The sequence below is a fragment of the Budorcas taxicolor genome, chromosome 10 (assembly GCF_023091745.1).
Source record: "Budorcas taxicolor isolate Tak-1 chromosome 10, Takin1.1, whole genome shotgun sequence".
In the NCBI taxonomy this organism is placed as follows: domain Eukaryota; kingdom Metazoa; phylum Chordata; class Mammalia; order Artiodactyla; family Bovidae; genus Budorcas; species Budorcas taxicolor.
The window spans coordinates 44,325,072-44,346,452 of record NC_068919.1 but is presented as its reverse complement, the minus strand read 5'-3'; the positions used below and the strand labels follow the sequence as shown (position 1 = coordinate 44,346,452).

Below are 21,381 nucleotides of genomic sequence, written 5' to 3'. Positions count from 1 at the left end.
TAGGCCTGATAAACTGGAAGAGCTAATTTGAAAATAGTTCTTGGTTCCTCGCCTCTCTTCCCTATGCAGGACAAAATCTCAGAACTACACTGCCTGCTCACAGGTCAGTGCTGCCTCTTGGCACAGACAGAAACCTCCAGGGATTCAGGTGAAAGGCACACTGCCCTTTGAACACCTGGAAGTGGACTTCACTGAAATGAAACCTCACCGACACTACAATTACCTGCTGGTCATAGTATGTACGTTCTCGGGATGGGTAGAAGCGTTTCCTACCCGAACTGAAAGAGCATCAAAGTAGCCTGGGACCTGCCTAGGGAGATAGTTCTCAGATTTGGATTTCCTACCAGCATTGGATTGTACAATGGCCCGGCTTTCATAGCTGATTTAGTATAACAAGTAAGCAAAACTGTAAACATCAAGTGAAAATTACATACAGCATATAGGCCCCAGAGTTATGGGATGGTGGAAGGAACCAACCAGACACTTAAAGAGACACCCTCCAAGCGGATCTTAGAGACTGACTGTTCCTGGGTGGACTTGTTTCCGACAGCTCTGCTCAGGCTCAGGATGACCCCACAGTCCCATGGCTCTTCTCCGTACAAAATTGTGTATAGGAGGCCCCCTCCCATACTGAAACAGGTGTCAACAAATTTACCTCAGGTAAGGGGAGGTGAGATTTCACAGCAGATGGAACAACTGGGTAAGGTAATAAACCAGGTAGCTAAGTTTGTACAAGAAAGGGTGCCATTCCCCCTTGGGGAACAGATTCACGAATTTGTGCCCGGGGGTCAGGTGTGGTCAAGGACTGGAAACACGACTCCTTGGCCCCACATTGGAAGGGTCCATATACTGTTGTCCTAACCAGCCCGACTGCAGTGAAAGTTGCAGGTGTCACCCCCTGGACCCTCCGCATGAGGGTGAAGAGGGCATACCATGCAGACTGGAGGACGCCGAGGGCACGACACAGAGGGACACACTGATCCCCGTGAAACCAAGATCATCTTAACAAAGAAACAGAGGTGAAGCTCTACAGCCAACTGCTGCTACAAGGACTTGCTGGCATCATCTCGAGATAAACCATAGTTCCAGTACAAAGAGGGACCTGCCCTATAATTAAAGGTGAACGTTGTGTAGATATTCCTGATTTACCTGGCAGTATATCAGCCACCCTAGATGACATGAAAGGTCAGGTAAAAGCTACGTCTGATGATAATATTCCTTTTTGGACTTCGGTCCTATCTTGGGTGAAGGGTGATTGGTGGAAAACGGTATTTACCATTGTTATAGTTGCCTTGATAGTTCTGCTTTGTGAACCCTTTATTTTTACAATGTGTTAAGAACTTTGTAACCCAAAGGTTGATGTCTTTCTCCCGAATTGGAGGTTGGAGAGTCAGGGTGCAATCTATCCCTATGAATGATGCTCATACTATGAGTTAAGAGCATCAAGAGGGGGAATGAAGGAGGAAACAGACAGAACAGGCTCCATCTTGAAAGCAGGACTCCATCTTGGGCCGGCCTGTGGACTTTGAGTTATATTCCCAGTATCTATGGAAACGACATACCAACTGGAATACCAGGCCCCCTGGATGGACGAGCCCCAGGGCTCATACCTAGACTCTCTGTTGCCTAAAAGAATACCTGAATTATCTGTGTCACCGAACAGAATCATAAATTCTATTATGCTTATTGGGGTATGACCACAGGCTTATTGATAAATGTCCACTGAAAACTACCTAGGCTTGAAGCATATGAATCACGGGTTAACTTTGATTGTATCTTTCTTTTCCTGTGTTCAGACTAGTTAGTTTCAGGGAATTTGGGGAGGTGGGTTTGGGCATGTACACTTAGGGTATATAAGGTTTTCAGAAAAACTGGTCGGGGTCCTTGGCTAAGAGGAGACTCTGCCTTGGGCCCGCCGGTGTAACACACTGCACTCCGCTATCTGCACTGTCCTTCTGAGTGAGCTTGTTTCCCAGAACGCATGGCTACAACACTCTCGACACAGGGAACCCACATTTGATCCCTAGTCAGGGAACTAGATCCCACATGCCACAACTACAAACCAGTGCAGTCAAATAAGCAAATATGTTTTAAAATTTCCTGGAATTCCCTGGTGATGTAGTGGTTAGGACTCCATGCTTCCACTGCAGGGGACAAGGGTTTGATCGGGAGACTGATCAGGGAACTACTGAACAAGGGTGATCCCTGTTCAGGGCCTCCCTCATATCTCAGTTGGTAAAGGATCCGCCTGCAATGCATGAGACCCCGGTTCGATTCCTGGGTCGGGAAGATCCACTGGAGAAGGGATAGTTTGCCCACTCCAATATTGTGACCTGGAGAATTCCATGGACTGTGTAGCCCATGGGGGTTGCAAAGAGTCAGACACGACTGAACAACTTTCACAGGGACCTGAGGTCCCGCGTGCCGTGTGGCGTGGCCAAACAACAACAACAACAAAACATTTCCTGGTGAACATCCCGAGCAGGTGCTGAGAGGAAGGAGGCAGAAGCCCTGCCTTTCCAGGGGCCTCACAGCCAAGCAGAGATGTCCTGGGAACAAATGCCAGAGCCTGGACAGAGCCCCACGGGAGCCCAGAGGTGCAGGGATGGACCCTGAGAGCCCGGAGGAAGGCAGGGAGGCTCCTCCAAGGAGAGAACTCTTGCTAGATGGCTCAGCAGTCACAGCTGCTGAGCTGAAGCTAGGACCTCACTTTCCTGTGTTTGCTAACTGGCCCTGCCCTCCTTCTCCACATTCTACTCCTCTTTCTTAATGCGGTTGGACCCAGCAAGGAAAGGTGGGAGGAGAGCATTTCTTCCCCTTTTTCTCTTGAAGAGAACCATAAGGGCCAGACATGATCAGTCTGCAAGTGGCTGTTTCCACACGCCTGGTTGATCCCTGACCTCCATGTACCTGGCTTTCCTTCTCGGGGCCCCTGCTCTTCCTTTCCTGGTCTGCCTGCTGACTCCAAGTCAGCTGAGCCCAGGTCCTAACCCAGTTCTGAGCAGCTGCATCCAGGAGAACAAAGGCCCAAGAGGCTAAGTGCTACCATTCTCGGCGGCTGCTGCCCAAACACGACAGGGCCCTGGCCCTCCTCTCCAAATCTGCTTTCCATGCTGGGGAACCCCACACCCCTCAGCTCTTTCCTTTCAGATTTTCTGGCCTCTCAGTCTTGGCTTCTATCACTCCATCCACATAGAATATTTTCATCCTCCTGCCCAGATCAAACCAACAGTTCTAAAAAATCTATCATGAGCCAGGCACTGTACTGTTTTCCTATCATCTCATCTAATCCCCAAGCTACATACCTTTGATAAACTGATATTATTATTATTGTGTAGATGGGGAGACAGACTCAAAGAGTATAGTAGACATGTCCGTTTGTTTTGGCTGTCCAGTTCCCAATGCCCCCTCCCTATCTGCGAGGAAACAGCTGTGGTGGCAGTGTAAGGGGATTGTTAGGATGTAAGTGATGTATCCACAAGAACCTTGGCTTGGTCAATCAGCACTTTGAATCCGAGTGAGTAAGGCCAAGCTGTTCACAACGGGCATGAGAGTGGGGGCGGGGGGGGCATCCTGGACAGATTGTTCCAGCCTCTGGAAGCTCTGGTTCCTACTACTGAGGCCTCTCATCCATCCCGAGTCCCTCTGGCCTTCCAGCGAATCCTTTGCCAAGCTGGCAAGGACCTGACTGATACTGAGAGACACAGGAATGTGCTTAACACTGAAGGGCCAGAAATCAAATGGAGGCGTTTTTCTTCACATCCAGTTTTCCAGTTTGTCACAGAGCTTCTAACAGGGGAGACGAGTGGTGGGATTCCTGGGATGATGGTGAAGAGACGTCCAAGGATGACAGCGTGCAGCCGGCCCCGAGAGCAATCGGTCCAGATGCAAGCAGAGCAATCCACAGGGGAGCAGAGGACTCCAGGGGTGATGATGCCAAAAAAAAGCAAAACCGATACATCAGGCAGTATGTTCTAACCTACTGGGTGGTGACTTTTGAGAGGAAAGTTTGGGGGTGGATTTATTATAGGCATGTAGAAACGTTCCCCAGTGACACTAGTGGTAAAGAGTCTGCCTCCAATGCAGAAGACAAAAGAGAAGTGGTTTCAATCCCTGGGTCAGGAAGATCCCTGGAGAAGAAAATAGCAACCATCTCCAGTATTCTTGCCTGGAAAATTCCATGGACAGAGGAGCCTGGTGGGCTACAGTCCATGGGGTCACAAAGAGTCAGACATGACTGAGCATGCACTCTCTCTCTAAGAAACATTAAATGAAGGACTTCCCTGGTCCAGTGGTTAAGTCTGTGTGCTTCCACTGCAGGGGGAACAGGTTTGATCCTTTATGCTGCGTGGCCAAAAAATAGAAAAAAAAAATAATAATGAATAAATTACAAAATGATTACTAATCCTAGAAAGAACCAGACGGGTGTATAAGTGAAGCAATGTTCATCCCAAGACACTAGAGCTCAGCTTCAAGCTATGGAATAAGATTTACATATAATAATAATGGGAATAAATGTGTATCTTATCTCAGCGGAGAGTGGAATGAGGTGTGGGGAAAAGTATGAGCACTAACCCATGTTTCACAGTGGGAAGTCAATAGATAAGTAAAACTGAGAAGTAGTGAAAATCATTATAATAATGTTTCCTGGAAACTGGATGGTGGATAATGAAAAAAACTTTCAAGGGTTGCAGCTGGTGGCTTCTAGGGAATGATGCTTGAGAGAGGGGCAGGATGGAGCAAGGGGTGGTGATTTCCAGTTATAAGACTTACAAAGTGTTCTTTATAATAATGTACATTTGCTACTTTGGTAAAAAAAAAAATCTAAAAAGAAAATAGGTGGGATGAGATTGATAGGAAAAAAGCAGATAAAATCACAGTTCAGCATATCAGAGTTCTTTGTTTTCTCGGGACTAAGAATAACTGAGCACTTCCTGCACAATGCCTGCATATATTATAATCCCCACTTTACAGATCAGACAGTGAGATTCATATGGCTGACTTGCAACAGGGAAGGGATTTGAACCCAGGTCGTCTGACTCGAGCCCCAAGTATGCCATACCCTAAAACTCCAAGCTCTGCATTAACTTCAGGAAGAGCAAAAGTGGTAGAGGTTGGGGCAGAGTGGCCAGAATAATTCAAGCAGCGTCCCAGCAGACACAGCAAGACCGGCAGGCTCCTCCCCTATTGTTCCACCTAACACTGGCTGGAGGATACAGCTTTGGATTTGGGATAATGCGGGAGAACGTCTCTGTGAGGAACCACCTGCCTAGGGAAACATCCTGGTGAGGGCAGTGGGGCCCTCGTGAGAAGCAGAGCAGAGGCAGTTCTGGCCCTCTCTGAGGGACAGAGGGCAGGGAAAGAAAGACAACGTCATCTGGAGGTGAAACACACAATCATACACTATGCTCGGAGTCAGACTCTACTTTTTGGCAGTGTGACCCCAACCTGCATGCTTCACACCCTGTCCCCAACAGGAAAGCTAGACTAACAACACACACAATCCACTTACACAGTTTACAAATGAAAATAAAGCAGTCTCCCAAACAGAACAAAAAGGCAAAAAGATGGGAAATATGGAGAAATATTCAGAAAATAGACCTAAGCAGTCAACATTGGTCTAAAATTAGTATTAGAAGAGAAGAGACAAAATTAAAAGGGAGAAATAATTTGTAAAAAGAATAATAAGGATGCTTGGGGCTGGTGCACTGGGATGACCCAGAGGGATGGTATGGGGAGGGAGGTGGGAGGGGGTTCAGGATGGGGAACACGTGTATACCCGTGGCAGATTCATGTTGATGTATAGCAAAACCAATACAATATTGTAAAGTAATTAGCATCCAGTTAAAATAAATAAATTTATATTAAAAAAAAGAAAAAGACTGACCAAACCTAAGTCATCTTATCAGAATTCCATAACTGATTAGTAAAGCAGAACATATGTCTTCTTCAAAAAAATAATGTATAACCCTGGAAATACACAAACATCCAATTGTATATTCAACAGTATATCAAGTCTGGCATACCTTCCCTATAAGTGAAATTGGCAAAAAGATGCCCTTCAATAAGTTTTTATCTAAAAATTAAAAAATAAATAAATAAAAAGAAGAAGAAAATTATCTTTGGCTAAATAAATAAATGGGCTTTCCTCGGGGCTCAGTGATAGAAGAATCCACCTGCCAGTGTAGGAGATGCAGGTTCAATCCCTGGGTCAAGAAGATCTCCTGAAGAAGGAAATGGCAGCCCACTCCAGGATTCTTGCCTGGAAATCCCATGGACAGAGGAGCCTCGCAGACTACAGTCCATGGGGTCGCAAGAGTCCAACATGACTGAACAGCTAAACAACAACAAAACCCAGGCTTAGGGAGAAGGCAGTCTGTCTGATCTAGGAGGAATCTGCCGTAGCTTTACAATCTCGCTATCTTTGTTCAATCTGTTGAAAGGCTTCTCAGTTTGTTAACCAGTGTACTATATGAACCATGGGGCAAATTATCTCCTAATTTAAGACTTTATTGCTCACAATATTGCATAACCACACATTCAACAAGCATTTACTGACCATTGACCAGGCACTGTGCTAGAGATTAAGAATCCAGAGTTTTAAAAAGATATTCCATCTTCTCTTGTTGATCTTTTAAGTCTGCTGGAAGAGACTGTGACAAGAAAACCCAACCGTGATAATTATCATATATCCGAAAGAATACATAAAGGAGGTCTAACTCCTAACTCCTAGCGTCAGACTTGGCTCAGCGGCTGAACAACAAAAAATAAATAAAAATCTTCAGACTAAGAGAATATCTATACCAAGGCACATCAAACTGAAATTTCGGAATCCTAATAATAAAGAAAAAAATCCTAAATGAATCCAGAGGATGAAAAACACCTTGGCTCAAGAAGAACATCAATCCGAACAACAGCAAACTTTCCACTTATCAAACCAAACTGTCCACTGAGTATGAAAGTAAAATGAAGCTATTCTTGCAAAATGGCTTAGAAATTTTACTACATATATCCAATGTGAAAAAATTACTCTAGAAAGTGTAGAAATGTTTAAAGTATCCAGAAAGAGCATGATATGGGATACAAGGAATAGCCTGGGCTATGTATGATCCAGAAAAATGGAATACAGCTGGAAAGAAAATAATTCTTAATTCTTTAGGGGCTGACAAAGAATTCTCAATCAAGTAGCCAAATTTCAATGATATAGGATTATATTTCCTTCTTTATGCACCCAATCCTGTTTCTTCAGAATATCTTAGATTCACCAGACCCCTTAAATGTATTGATTCAGAACTCCGGGGATGGGGCTGAGGAATGGGAATCTTTAACAAGCCCCTCTAAAAGACTCATATCTACACAAAAATGTAAGATCAAATGCATAATTATTTCCAATAGGAATTATATATAGTCATAAAATACAACTCAATTATTGGTTTTAAATTTTCAGAAGCAACCTATAAGCAAAGAAGGAAATAGTTTATTACTTACAAAACAGAAAGAGACTCACAGACTATGGTTGCCAGGGAAGAGAGATGGGGGGAAGGGATACTTGGGGAGTCTGGGATGGACATGCACACATTGCTATGTTTAAAATGGATAGCCAAGAAGGACCTACTGTGAAGCACGAGGAAATGTGCTCAGTGTTATGTGGCAGGCTAGACGGGAGAAGAGTTTGGGGGAGAATGGATACGTGTATACATACGGCTGAGTTCCTTCGCTGTTCACCTGAAACTGTCACAACACTGTTAATCTACCATCCCCCAGTAGAAAATAAAAAGTTTAAGAAAATTAATGCTTTTAAAAAAAGAATGAATTAGTGTAACTAAAAGTACAGATCAAAATGTAATGGTATACATCTTGACAACACAAAAAGTAAATACCTATCAAATCTGGGAAATGGCAAGGGGAGTTAAGGTAGAAGGAAGCGAATTTGCTGTAGTTTATACGATGTTTATAATGGAAGACTCCTAAGGGAAATAGCTGATACTGGGGTCAGGGCAGGGAGAAGACAAGATGAACCTAGAACATCTTGTGCTGGAAAGTGAGAAAATGCTCCAAAATGGATGGGAATTACTGTATGGAGAAAAAGGGAACCAGATGGAAGGGTCTCTTACTGGCCAGATTTGGAATAATTTGGGTATTGAAATAAATAATGATGGGAATAGAAGATAGCATATTGAATATCATAGCATGAATATGCTATGCATGTGTTCTAATCTGATAGCCTTTAAAAAAGCAACTTTATCGATGTGTAATTTTACATTCCATAAAACTTTTTTTTTTTTAATTTATGTATTTGGCTCTGCCAGGTCTTAGTTGTGGCCTGAGGAATCTTTAGTTGCAGCATACATGATCTAGTTCCCTACTAGGGGTTGAACCTGTGTCCCTACATTGGAAGCATGGAGTCTTAGCCATTGGACCAACAAGTGAAAGTGAAAGTCGCCCAGTCGTGTCCAACTTTTTGTGACCTCATGGACTATACAGTCCATGGAATTCTCTAGGCCAGAATACTGGAGTGGGTAACTTTTCCCTTCTCTAGGGGATCTTCCCAACCCAGGGATCGAACCTAGGTCTCCCACATTGCAGGCAGATTCTTTACCAGATGAGCCACAAGGGAAACCCAAGAATAATGGAGTGGATAGCCTATCCCTTCTCCAGTGGATCTTCCCAACCCAGGAATTGAACTGGGGTCTCCTGCGTTGCAGGCTGATTCTTTACCAACTGAGCTACCAGGAAGCCCACTGGACCAACTGGGAAGTCCCTAATCTGATATTTAAAAATAAAAATTAAAGCAAAAAGAGGGAAAGAAGGGAAAGCTATTTCTCATAGAAAAATGCCAACTCCTAAGTGTAGAAGAAATAATGGAATTAGAAAAGCCAGTGCTTTACCACCACATGTAATGAGTGATTCAGGCAGGATTCATCACTGGATATTACAACCATTGAGTGAAAGACTGTTAGAAAACAGGATGCTCACAGGGTTTCTAAGTATCACCCCACAGATTACTACTCATTAATGACAGAGGGGAAAAGGTACTTTGACGATGCAGGAATCTGGCAGATAGCACCTTAGTAAAATGTCCACATTTAGCATCAATAATAACAGGAGCAGGAGTTCCCTGGTGGTCCAATGGTTAAGACTCTTTGCCTCCAACTCAGAGGTCATGGGTTCAATCCCTGGTCAGGGGACTAGGATTCCAGGGGATGCAGCCAAAAATAATAATAATAATGGGACAAACTGACCTCATGTGCCCACTGATATGTGGCACTGAGAAAGATCTATGTAGTACTATGTAGCATCTATGTAGTACTCCTTCCAAAAATATAGAAGCTGAAACGAAGCATGAGGAAAGTATCAGACAAATCCAGATGGAGACACATTCTGCAAAACACCACACCTCTTTGAAAGACCAGTGTCATGAAAGAAAAACCAGACTATTCTACATTAAAGAAGCTGACTACACAGCAACTCAGATCAATATGTGATGAGTGATTGGATCCTGGATTTTGAAAAAGTTAGCGGGACATTATTGGACAATTGCAGAAATTTGAATATGGACATTTTATTACATAATCATCTCCTCCAGGAAAGACTGAAGACAGGCGGAGCAGGGGGCAAGAGAGGATGAGATGGTTGGATGGTATCACTGATTCATTGGACATGAATCCGAGCAAGCTCTGGAAGATAGTGAAGGACGGGGAAGCTTGGCATGCTGTAGTCCACGGGGTCGCAGAGTCGGACACGAATGAACTACTGAACAGCAACAAATCAGAGCTGTGTTTTCTGAGAGGACTGTATCGTGGTTATGGAGGAGAATGTCCTTCCTCTTCAGTCATGCATGTTGTAGTATTTTGGGGAGAAATGGCATCATGCCTATAACTGTTCCTCAAATGGTTCAGCAAAAGGAATCTGTATATATGTAGAGTGAGAAAAAGCTGTTAACAGTTGAAAAATCTGGGTGAATTCTTGCACCTTCTCTGTAAGTCTGAAATTTTTCAAAATTTAAAGGACTTCCCTGGTGGTCTAGTGGATAAAAATCCGCCTGCCAAGCAGGGGACACAAGTCCTATCCCTGGTCCAGGAAGATCCCATATGCCCTGGAGCAGCTCAGCCCTGTGCACCTCAACTACCAAGCCTGTGCTCCAGAGCCGGTGCTCCACAACAAGAGAAGCACCGCAGTGAGAAGCTCCTGCACCGCAGCAAAGAGTAGCCCCTACCCGCCGCAACTAGAGAAAGCCCACGTGCAGCAGCAAAGACCTACCACAACCAAAAGTAAATATATTTTTTAAAGTAAAACATAATATTTATTATGATAATTAGCAGAAAAGTTAAAACTAAAAATTGTTCGAGGTGGTTTTCATTGAGGAGTAACACTGGAGTGGGGAGGAAAGGAGACCTCTAGTTTCCATTTTGTATTTTTTGAACTTTTTTTTGGTTTTGCTATGTTTCTATATTGCTTCTATGGTCAAAGAAATGATCATAGGAAATGCCAAAGACCGAGGCCCTTGGTAAAGCTAAATCCCTTCATTATGACCAAGGTGAGCCTGAAATAACAAGAAAACATTGTCCCCTGAGCTGAGGGAGAGAAAGGAAACATCTAAGAAGCAAGGAAATAGAAAACACATTCTTGAATCCAAGAATGTGAACAGTGTGCCGCAGCTCAAGTCTCAGGAGTTTGGATAGAATCAAAGGAAATTTTCCCAAGGGGAAAAATACATTTTACTTATCTCCCACCTTTAAATACTTTTTAAATGGTGTAAGGGACTTCCCTGGCGGTCCAGTAGCTAAATCTCTGTGCTCTTAATGGAGGTGGCCTGGGTTCTATCCCTGGTCAGGGAACTAAATCCCACATGCTGCAACTGGGACTCGGTACAGCCAAATAAATAAAGCAAAAATAAGTATTTTTTTAAATAAGTAAATAAAATGATTTTACAAAGGACATGTATACCATAAGGTTTTTTTTGCGTGTATATGTTTTCAGTAGCACTTGTCAGGGGTTGTCATATTATTAAAAAGAAACATCTTCATTTCAAATAAACTTTTTTTGAAGGCAGAGATAACTACTCTTAAATTTTAATGTACTTCCTCCCATATGTTTTTATAAGACAGATACTCTTTTGTACCTGTTGGCCAAGACAGTACTCTTTTGCTTTTAATTGGGATCACTTGGCATTTATTGTTTTGATTTTGCTTTTCTTAATTTATCTTGAGAATTCTAACATGTAATTGAAGAGCCTTGAAAACACTGAGATTCCATTCAATGAGTGTAATATAAATTATTTTATACTTTATATATTGTTAAACATTAAGTTGTACTTTGTCATTATAAAAAATAACCCTGTAATCATTTGATTCATAAATACGATTTGAAAATAATGGTCATGGATAAGATTCAACAACGAATATTAAGACAATAATGAGCCATCTGGATAAAAACTGAGCTGACAAAAAAAAACTGAGTTGGCTTTATTCCTCATTATAAACCAGCATAAATTCCAAATGGCTCAAAGATTGAAATGTTAAAATATTAAAGAGAACACAGGAAAAATGTTTTCTAGCCTTGGAGAGAATACTTTCCTAATTATGACAAAAAATTCAGGATACAAAAAATTAACGGTTGATAAATGCAAGTATGCAAAAATATGAAAAACTCTTTATGGCACTAAAAAGAGAGAAAAGTAAAAAGTGGGGAACTGAAACAAACAAACAAAAAGCTTGTAACACATCACAAAGGGTTACTTTCTCTCTAATATGTAGAGACTTCCTACAAGTCATTAAGGAAGAGACTAATCAGAAAAATGGACAAATGATATGAACAAAAATAGTTCACAGAAAAGGAAACACAAACGTCTCTACTCATATAAAAAGGATGCTCAAACTCACTCATAATGAGAGAAATACTAACTAAAACTCCACTGAGGTAAAAGTGTTCACATATTAGCTTAACAAAAATCTAAAAGTTTGATGATGCCTTAGGCACATTAATACACTGGTGGTAGGAATGTAAATCAGCACAGTCTCTGTTGAGGGCAATTGGTCAGTATCCATTTAATTATAAACACTTAGATCTTTTACCCAGCAATCTTATTTTCAGAGATTTACCCTAGAGATCCACTTGTACATGTATGATAAAAGGTATGTATAAGGTTGTTCACTGCAGCAGTGTTTGTAAGAGTGAAATAATGTAAAAAACCTCAATGCCCATCAATAGAAGGCTTGTTAAATAAAATACAATATATACATGAAACACTATAACACTGTAAAAAACATGAGGAAGCTCTTTGTAGATTGCTATGGGAATATATCAAAATATATTAAGTAAAAAATAATAATACAGTAAGTCATAAAACAATGGAATCTGGCATGATATATGCTAAAATTTGTACAAAGGGATATATATGGGATTTTACAGGCATAAAAATTCTCTGGAACAAAAAGTAAGAAATTATTACCCATGAAACCTATCGGGAAGGGTGAGAACTTGGTAGATTGTTGGGAAGGTATCTTTTTACTTATTTTTCAATGCTTTTTGATGTTTGAACCACTTTAAGGTATTACTCATTCAAAAACAAAATAAATAATCATTAAATGTGTCCATGCAACCAAAAAACTGGGAAACACTTGGATGTATGACAGAAACTGCTCATATCCATATTATATAAAGAGATTTTTTTAATGAACATCTTAGAAAACTAAAGGCTATAAACAGATGATTTTTATATGTCAATAGAAATATTTTTTAACAGTTAATCTTAGCAAACAAATGCAAATAAAACATCACATTTTAAAATCCTCCATGTTGGACAAAGATTTTTACAGCAAAAACTAATGCAACATTGTTAATCAACTATCAATATATTCCAATAAAAAAATAAGCAGCAAGGGAAAATATAAAAATAAAATAATAATACCCAATACAGTATTAATTAGCACAGGGCAGAGACACAAACCCCCATTCTTGATGGGTGTCAGTTGGTACAAGAAAGGCAATTCAGCAGCTAATGTGTGTCAAAAGCCTCAAAATTACTTATAATCTTTGACAAAGTAATTCCACATCCGAGAAAGACTTCTGTGATAATCACCCTTGTCAGAACAAAGGCGCAGACCGCCATTCCCGCAGTATGGTGCAGTCCAGTCAGAGGGCGACTGTGCTGTAGGGAGTCCCTAGGCGGATAGAATCCTGGTGAAGGCAGAGAACACCCAGGGCAGCCGATCAGGGCTCTTCAAGTCCTGTTGAATCAGCAGCTGGAAACCTGGAAGCCTGTGCTCTGCTGCCATCTAGTGGTTCTCAGGTAATAGCACCCAGCCAGGGAGGAAAAATGTCTCAATCAAGTAACAGAGCCAAGGGGCCCTCTCCTTAGGCTCTTTGTTTGTTTGTTTTTAGCGGCTTGTGGAATCTTAGTTCCCCAACCAGGGACTGAATTCGCTTTCACGGCAGTGAAAGCGCCAAGTTTGAAACACTGGACTGCCAGGAATTTCCCCTCTTATCTGTTTTTACTTAACAAACACTAGTAAAGCATTTGGGCTAATCCTTGGTGGCCCAGTGGTAAAGAATCCACCTGCCAGTGCAGGAGACACAAGGGACGCAAGTTCAATCCCCGGGTCAGGAATATCCCCTGGAGAAGGAAATGGCAACCCTCTCCAGTATTCTTGCCAAGGAAATCCCACAGAGAGAGGGGGTCTACAGTACATGGGGTCACAAAGAGTCAGACACGACTTAGCAACTAAAACAAACAGTAAAGCATTTACTGTGTTCTAGGCATTGTGCTCAGCACTTACAAGCGTTCCCTCGTAATTCTCGTAACAGTCCTATGAAATAGGTACTTTCATCATCCTCATTTCATAGATGAGGTAACTGAAGAACAGAGAGATTAGGTTACTTGGCCAAGGACACACAGTGGCTAAGTTCAGGATTAGAACATCTTGTTGGTAGCAGGGTCTGTGCTCTGAACCCCTTCCACTGTAAGGATCAAAGGTCTGTGTGATACTAATAACCCTCAGAGAGAACATCATAGAACACACTAGCTGCTACCTTCCCCCTTCCCTTAGCTCATCTCTCCCAAGCAAGTTCACACAAGGACTGAGTTCACCTCTGTAGGCCACCTAACCTGAACCAAAGACATCCACTGGCCCAAGCAAGATCCAGTGGGTTTTTTAATTTTATTAACAAAATATTCCATATATTTAGATGTAAAAAATAAAATAACAGGGCTTCCCCAGTGCCTCAGCAGTGAAGAATCTGCCTGCCAACCCAGGAGACACCAGTTTGATCCCTGATCCAGGAAGATTCCACACGCCTTGGAGCAAGTAAGCCCCATGCACCATAACTGTTGAGCCTGTGCCCTAGAGCACGTGCTCTAGAAGAGAAGAGAAGCCACTGCACCCAGAAGCCCACGCACCACAACTAGAGAGAAGCCTCTGCTCTCTGCAACTAGAGAAAAGTCCTCACAGCAACGGAGACCCAGCAGAGCCAAAATAAACTAACAAAAATTTAAGAAAAAACAGTAACATACACTCAGCACCCACCTGCAGCTTAAAATATAGTGTTTCTAGCAGTTCTGCGCCAGTGATGAGGCTTACTCCTTACAGTTCACTGGTTATTTACTGTCGTTGTATTTAACACGGGACGGTCACCAACTGGGCCATGAATGTAAGGCCACGGTTACAGCAATCCTTCCCCTTCCTAACAAAGTCCCCCCCCCCACCCCTAATTACAGTTGATTGTATCCTGCTGGAGATGTATGCAGTTTGGGTCACATAGCAGTCGCTTCAGGTGGAGCTGAGAAAGCTTCTGATTGTTTGTTACAGTCTAAGTAGATAGTGACTTCCAGTCATGGATGGCTGTGGCTCCAAGATCTTAAAGGAATGGGAAGCTCAAGGGCTCAGCTAGCATGAATTAGAGACCAGGGTTATTGACTACTATTGTCAGGCCCATGGAATGTCAGGTTCATGAAAGTCCTGGAGTCATTTGCAAAGTTTTCAGTGTGTGCCTTTTCCCTCTAGGGAAAGGGTCTATTCCATATGTTTTATAAGATTTTTAAAGAAGTCTGAGCCCTTCCAAAAAGATTAAGAGTCATCCTTACAGATCAAGGGTTAACAAATGGCCCACAGGCCAAATCCAGTTCAATGCTTATTTTTGCATAACACAGAAGCTAGGGGTTTTTTATTTTTAGGGTTTATTTTTGTAGGTCTTTTCCTTTTCTTGTGTTTCCTGCCTAAAGAAAAGTTCCTTTAGCATTTGTTGTAAACCTGGTTTAGTGGTGCTGAATTCTCTTGACTTTGCTTGTCTGGAAAGCTTTTGATTTCTCCATCAAATCTGAATGAGAGTCTTGCTGGGTAGAGTTATTCTTGGTTGTAGATTCTTCCCTTTCATCACTTGGAATATATTGTGCCATTCTTTTCTGGCTTGTAGAGTTTCTGTTGAGAAATCAGCTGATTTAAAAAAAATATATTTTTAAATGGTTAAAAAAATCAAAAGAATATTTCATGACATGGAAATTAAAAGAACTTCAATGTGTCCACAGATAAAATTTATTGGAACACAGCTACACTCATTCATTTACATAGTACTGGCTGCTTTTGTGCTAGAAAAGCAGAGTTGAATCCTTGCAACAGAGAGGCGACACCTAAAAATTTACTATCTGGCCCTTTTCTGAAAAAATTTGCTGACTTTGCCAGAGATGTGACTGGACAACTCATCTTGTGAATTTATGGACCTCTATTTTTCACTTGCGGGTGCAGGAGGGCCAAGAGGAGCTACTCCACATTCAAGGTCAAGAGGGGCGGCCATGAGGAGATACACGTCATCCAAGGTAAGGAGCAGCGGCTGTGCTTTGCTGTAGCAGCCACGAAGAGATACCCCATGTCCAAGGTAAGAGAAACCCAAGTAAGACAGTGGGTGTTGCGAGAGGGCATCAGAGGACAGACACACTGAAAAATAATCACAGAAAACTAGTCAATCTAATCACATGGACCACAGCCTTGTCTAACTCAATGAAACTAAGCCATGACTTGTGGGGCCACCCAAGACAGATGGGTCATGGTGGAGAGGTCTGACAGAATGTGGTCCACTGGAGAAGGGAATGGCAAACCACTTCAGTATTCTTGCCTTGAGAACCCCATGAACAGTATGAAAAGGCAAAATGATAGGATACTGAAAGAGGAACTCCCCAGGTCAGTAGGTGCCCGATATGCTACTGGAGATCAGTGGAAAAATAACTCCAGAAAGAATGAAGAGATGAAGCCAAAGCAAAAACAATACCCAGTTTTGGATGTGACTGGTGATGGAAGCAAGGTCTGATGCTGTAAAGAGCAATATTGCATAGGAACCTGGAATGTCAGGTCCATGGATCAAGGCAAATTGGAAGTGGTCAAACAGGAGATGGCAAGAGTGAACATGGACATTCTAGGAATCAGTGAACTAAAATGGACTGGAATGGGTGAATTTAACTCAGATGACCATTATATCTACTACTGCGGGCAGGAATCCCTTAGAAGAAATGGAGTAGCCCCCATGGTCAACAAAAGAGTCTGAAATGCAGTACTTGGATCCAATCTCAAAAACGACAGAATGATCTCTGTTCATTTCCAAGGCAAACCATTCAATATCACAGTAATCCAAGTCTATGCCCCAACCAGTAATGCTGAAGAAGCTGAAGTTGAACGGTTCTGTGAAGACTTCCAAGACCTTTTAGAACTCACACCCAAAAAAGATGTCCTTTTCATTATAGGGGAGTAGAATGCAAAAGTAGGAAGTCAAGAAACACCTGGGGTAACAGGCAAATTTGACCTTGGAATACGAGATGAAGCAGGGCAAAGGCTAATAGAGTTTTGCCAACAGAATGCACTGGTCATAGCAAAAACCCTCTTCCAACAACACAAGAGAAGACTCTACACATGGACATCACCAGATGGTCAACACCGAAATCAGATTGATTATATTCTTTGCAGCCAAAGATGGAGAAGCTCTATACAGTCAGCAAAAACAAGACTGGGAGCTGACTGTGGCTCAGATCATGAACTCCTTATTGCCAAATTCAGACTCAAATTGAAGAAAGTAGGGAGAATCACTAGACCATTCAGGTATGACCTGAATGGTAATCCCTTACGATTATACAGTGGAAGTGAGAAATAGATTTAAGGGACTAGATCTGATAGATAGAGTGCCTGATGAACTATGGACGAAGGTTCGTGACATTGTACAGGAGACAGGGATCAAGACCATCCCCATGGAAAAGAAATGCAAAAAAGAAAAATGGCTGTCTGGGGAGGCCTTACAAATGGCTGTCAAAAAAAGAAGCAAAAAGCAAAGGAGAAAAGGAAAGATATAAGCATCTGAGTGCAGAGTTCGGAAGAATAGCAAGGAGAGATAAGAAAGTCTTCCTCAGCGATCAATGCAAAGAAATAGAGGAAAAGAACAGAATGGGAAAGACTAGAGATCTCTTCAAGAAGATTAGAGCTACCAAGGGAATATTTCATCCAAACATGGGCTCAATAAAGGACAGAAATGGTCTGGACCTAACAGAAGCAGAAGATATTAAGAAGAGGTGGCAAGAATACACAGAACTGTACAAAAAAAGATCTTCACGACCAAGATAATCACAATTGTGTGATCACTCACCTAGAGCCAGACATCCTGGAATGTGAAGTCAAGTGGGCCTTAGAAAGCATCACTATGAACAAAGCTAGTGGAGGTGACTGAATTCCAGTTGAGTTATTTCAAATCCTGAAAGATGATGCTGTGAAAGTGCTGCACTCAGTATGCCAGCAAATTTGAAAAACTCAGCAGTGGCCACAGGACTGGAAAAGATTCCAATCCCAAAGAAAAGCAATGCCAAAGAATGCGCAAACTACCACACAATTGCACTCATCTCACACGCTAGTAAAGTAATGCTCAAAATTCTCCAAGCCAGGCTTCAGCAATACGTGAACCGTGAACTTTCAGATGTTTAAGCTCGTTTTAGAAAAGGCAGAGGAACCAGAGATCAAATTGCCAACATCTGCTGGATCATGGAAAAAGGAAGGGAGTTCCAGAAAAACATCTATTTCTGCTTTATTGACTATGCCAAAGCCTTTGACTGTGTGGATCACAATAAACTGTGGACAATTCCAAAGGAGATGGGAATACCAGACCCCCTGACCTGCCTCTTTAGAAATCTGTATGCAGGTCAGGAAGCAACAGTTAGAACTGGACATGGAACAACAGACTGGTTCCAAATAGGAAAAGGAGTACGTCAAGGCTGTATATTGTCACCCTGCTTATTTAACTTATATGCAGAGTACATCATGAGAAACGCTGGACTGGAAGAAACACAAGCTGGAATCAAGATGGCTGGGAGAAATATCAATAACCTCAGATATGCAGATGACACCACCCTTATGGCAGAAAGTGAAGAAGAACTAAAGAGCCTCTTGATGAAAGTGAAAGAGGAGAGTGGAAAAGTTGGCTTAAAGCTCAACATTCAGAAAACCAAGATCATGGCATCCGGTCCCATCACTTCATGGGAAATAGATGGGGAAACAGTGGAAACAGTGGCTGACTTTATTTTTTTAGGCTCCAAAATCACTGCAGATGGTGACTGCAGCCATGAAATTAAAAGACACTTACTCCTTAGAAGGAAAGTTATGACCAACCTAGACAGCATATTCAAAAGCGAGACATTGCTTTGTCAGCAAAGGTCCATCTAGTCAAGGCTATGGTTTTTCCAGTAGTCATGTATGGATGTGAGAGTTGGACTGTGAGGAAGGCTGAGCACCGAATTGATGCTTTTGAACTGTGGTATTGGAGAAGACTCTTGAGAGTCCCTTGGACTGCAAAGAGATACAACAGGAGATCAGTCCTGATTGTTCATTGGAAGGACTGATGTTGAAGCTGAAACGTCAATATTTTGGCCACCTGATGCAAAGAGCCGACTCATTTGCAAAGACCCTGGTGCTAGGAAGGATTGAGGGCAGAAGGAGAAGGGGACGACAGAGGATGAGATGGTTGGATGGCATTACCGACTCAATGAACACAGGTTTGGGTAGACTCCGGCAGTTGGTGATGGATAGGGAGGCCTGGTGTGCTGCAGTTCATGGGGTCGCAAAGAGTCGGACACGACTGAGTGACTGAACTGAAGTGGACATGTTATTGGACTAAATTAATCTTCTTGATGTTATTTGGGCAATTCCTACCATGTGAGTCTTGCTGGAGATAGCCAGAATCCTCATACAGGTCATATGCTCCATTCTCTCACCTCCCTGGCAGCCAGGGTTTGGACATGGGACTTGGGACCACTAGAGACCCCATCTCGGACTCTGTAGTTGGAGTGAGTCACATAAAATAGCACAGATAAAAAAGATCACATCTGGCAGTAGCAGAGAGTTACAGCTAACTTTGAAGAGCAGCAGGGCAGCAGGATCAGGGTGCCTGCAGCAGAGACTCACTTCTGGCTGTACCATCAGTGGTTTCCTTGTCAGGTAGTTCCTTAGGGGAATGATCTTGTATTTGGTTCTGGTTGACCAGCTTCCACGCCTGCTTAGCTAGGACAAGGTCAGACACTAGCAAGACAGCTTGCCTCACTCACTGCCTACGAGGGAGAGGGGTCAAAGGCAGAAGTCAATGGTACGAAATCTAGGACAGACAGTGGCTGATCCACCTCTTAATCCTTAGCACTCAGGACAGTGCCTGAAACTTAAAAAGCGCTCACTAAGTATCTGTGGATGAGAGCACCTGTGAGTAAACGCTTGAACTGATGAGAGCATAGACTAGGGACCTCTGATTTCAATCAACCCCAGCCACCTGAAACTGACAATGAGAGTTTTATGTATCAGGGTCTCATTAGTAGACAGAAAGAGCCCTACTCTGGGGGCTCTAGATAAGGCTTCCTGGCTTTCCCAGACCATCAAGTACTTGGGGATCAACATGTATTTGACTCTGGTCTGTGAGCCCCCGAGCCCACTTAGATGCCTGTCACTTCTTTCAGAAGCTGACAGCTGGTCAAGAAGCATGTCTGTGTGCATATGTATGCAGCTGGTGGGAGAATATGCGACAGAGTGCACACTAGGTACTATTAGCTCTTGCCCTGGATCCCAGAAGTCCATGAAACCGGAAACTTGGTGTTGGTCCTAAGGACCTTTGCTGGTGGATTTGTGATTTATTTATTTATTTGACCATACCCTGAGGCATGTGGGAGCTAGTTCCCTGACCAGGAATCGAACCTGCACCCCTTGCAGTGGCAGTGCAGAGTCTTAATCACTGGACCAACAGGGAAGTCTTTGGCTTTGTAATTTAGAAAGAAGTGATTACAATAATGACAAAAAATCAGCAATATTACTAATACTTATGTATGCTGGGTGACAGATTTTTAAAGATCTGGAAGAGAGGAGCCAGTGAGAACTTTCACAGCAAAAGATAAGAATCGACAGTGAAATTTCCACAAATCTGGTGCACTGATGCCACAATGTCAGTGGTTTCTCTGACAGCAGCAACTTTTAATCATCTCAAGATCATGGGGATGAAGCTCTGCTGTGACCGTCCCACAGTGCAGAGCCTCGGCAGAAGCCAAGATTGTTTCAACAGGATTTCTGTAAAGGATATTGTGTCAGAACTGGTTTTATTTTTGTCCCCCACCCCCATTAATCCTTTGAAGGATTCCTTGGAGGCTCAGTGGTAAAGATTCTGCCCATTGATGCAAGAGACAAGGGTTCAATCCCTGGGTCTGGAAGATCTTCTGGAGGAGGAAGTGGCAGCCCACTCCAATATGCTTGCCTGGAATATCCCATGGACAGAGGAGCCTGGTGAGCTACAGTCCATGGGGTTGCAAAAGAGTTCAACACAACTTGGAGACTAAACAACAACAATCCTTTGAAACTTTGTTGAGAAGGCATGATCTTTCTCTGCCCATGGTGAAGACTTGGACAGACACATTATTTCTGAGTATGCCGTCCTATCACTTTTAACTATACAATCTCATAGCACTGAAGTATCTAGTCACATCTAATAGTCAAAACTACAAACTTGGGACTTCCCTGGTGGTCCATGGGTTAAGACTTTGTCTTCCAATACATGGGGAAGGCAGTGGCAACCCACTCCAGTACTCTTGCCTGGAAAATCCCATGGACGGAGGAGCCTGGTAGGCTGTAGTCCATGGGGTAGCACAGAGTCAGACTGAAGCGACTTAGCAGCAGCAGCAGCAGCTTCCAATATAGGGGGTGCAGGTTCGATCACTGGTCAGCGAGCTAAGATCCCACATGCCTTGTAACTGAAAACCCAAAACATAAAACAGAAGCAATACTGCAACAAATTCAATAAAGACTTTAAACATGTCCACATCAAAAAAATCAAGTCTTTAAAAAAAAAAATACAAACTTGGCATCAGCTCTTTACTAACTTGAGCTTGCT

The 21,381-nt window shown here is 42.6% G+C and overlaps 1 protein-coding gene across 1 annotated transcript in view; it reads left to right on the top strand.

Moving 5' to 3' along the window:
• SNX1 (sorting nexin 1) overlaps positions 1-21,381 on the top strand; it is a 587,700-nt gene that overhangs the window by 510,754 nt on the left and 55,565 nt on the right. The gene's annotated exons all lie outside the window — the stretch shown is intronic.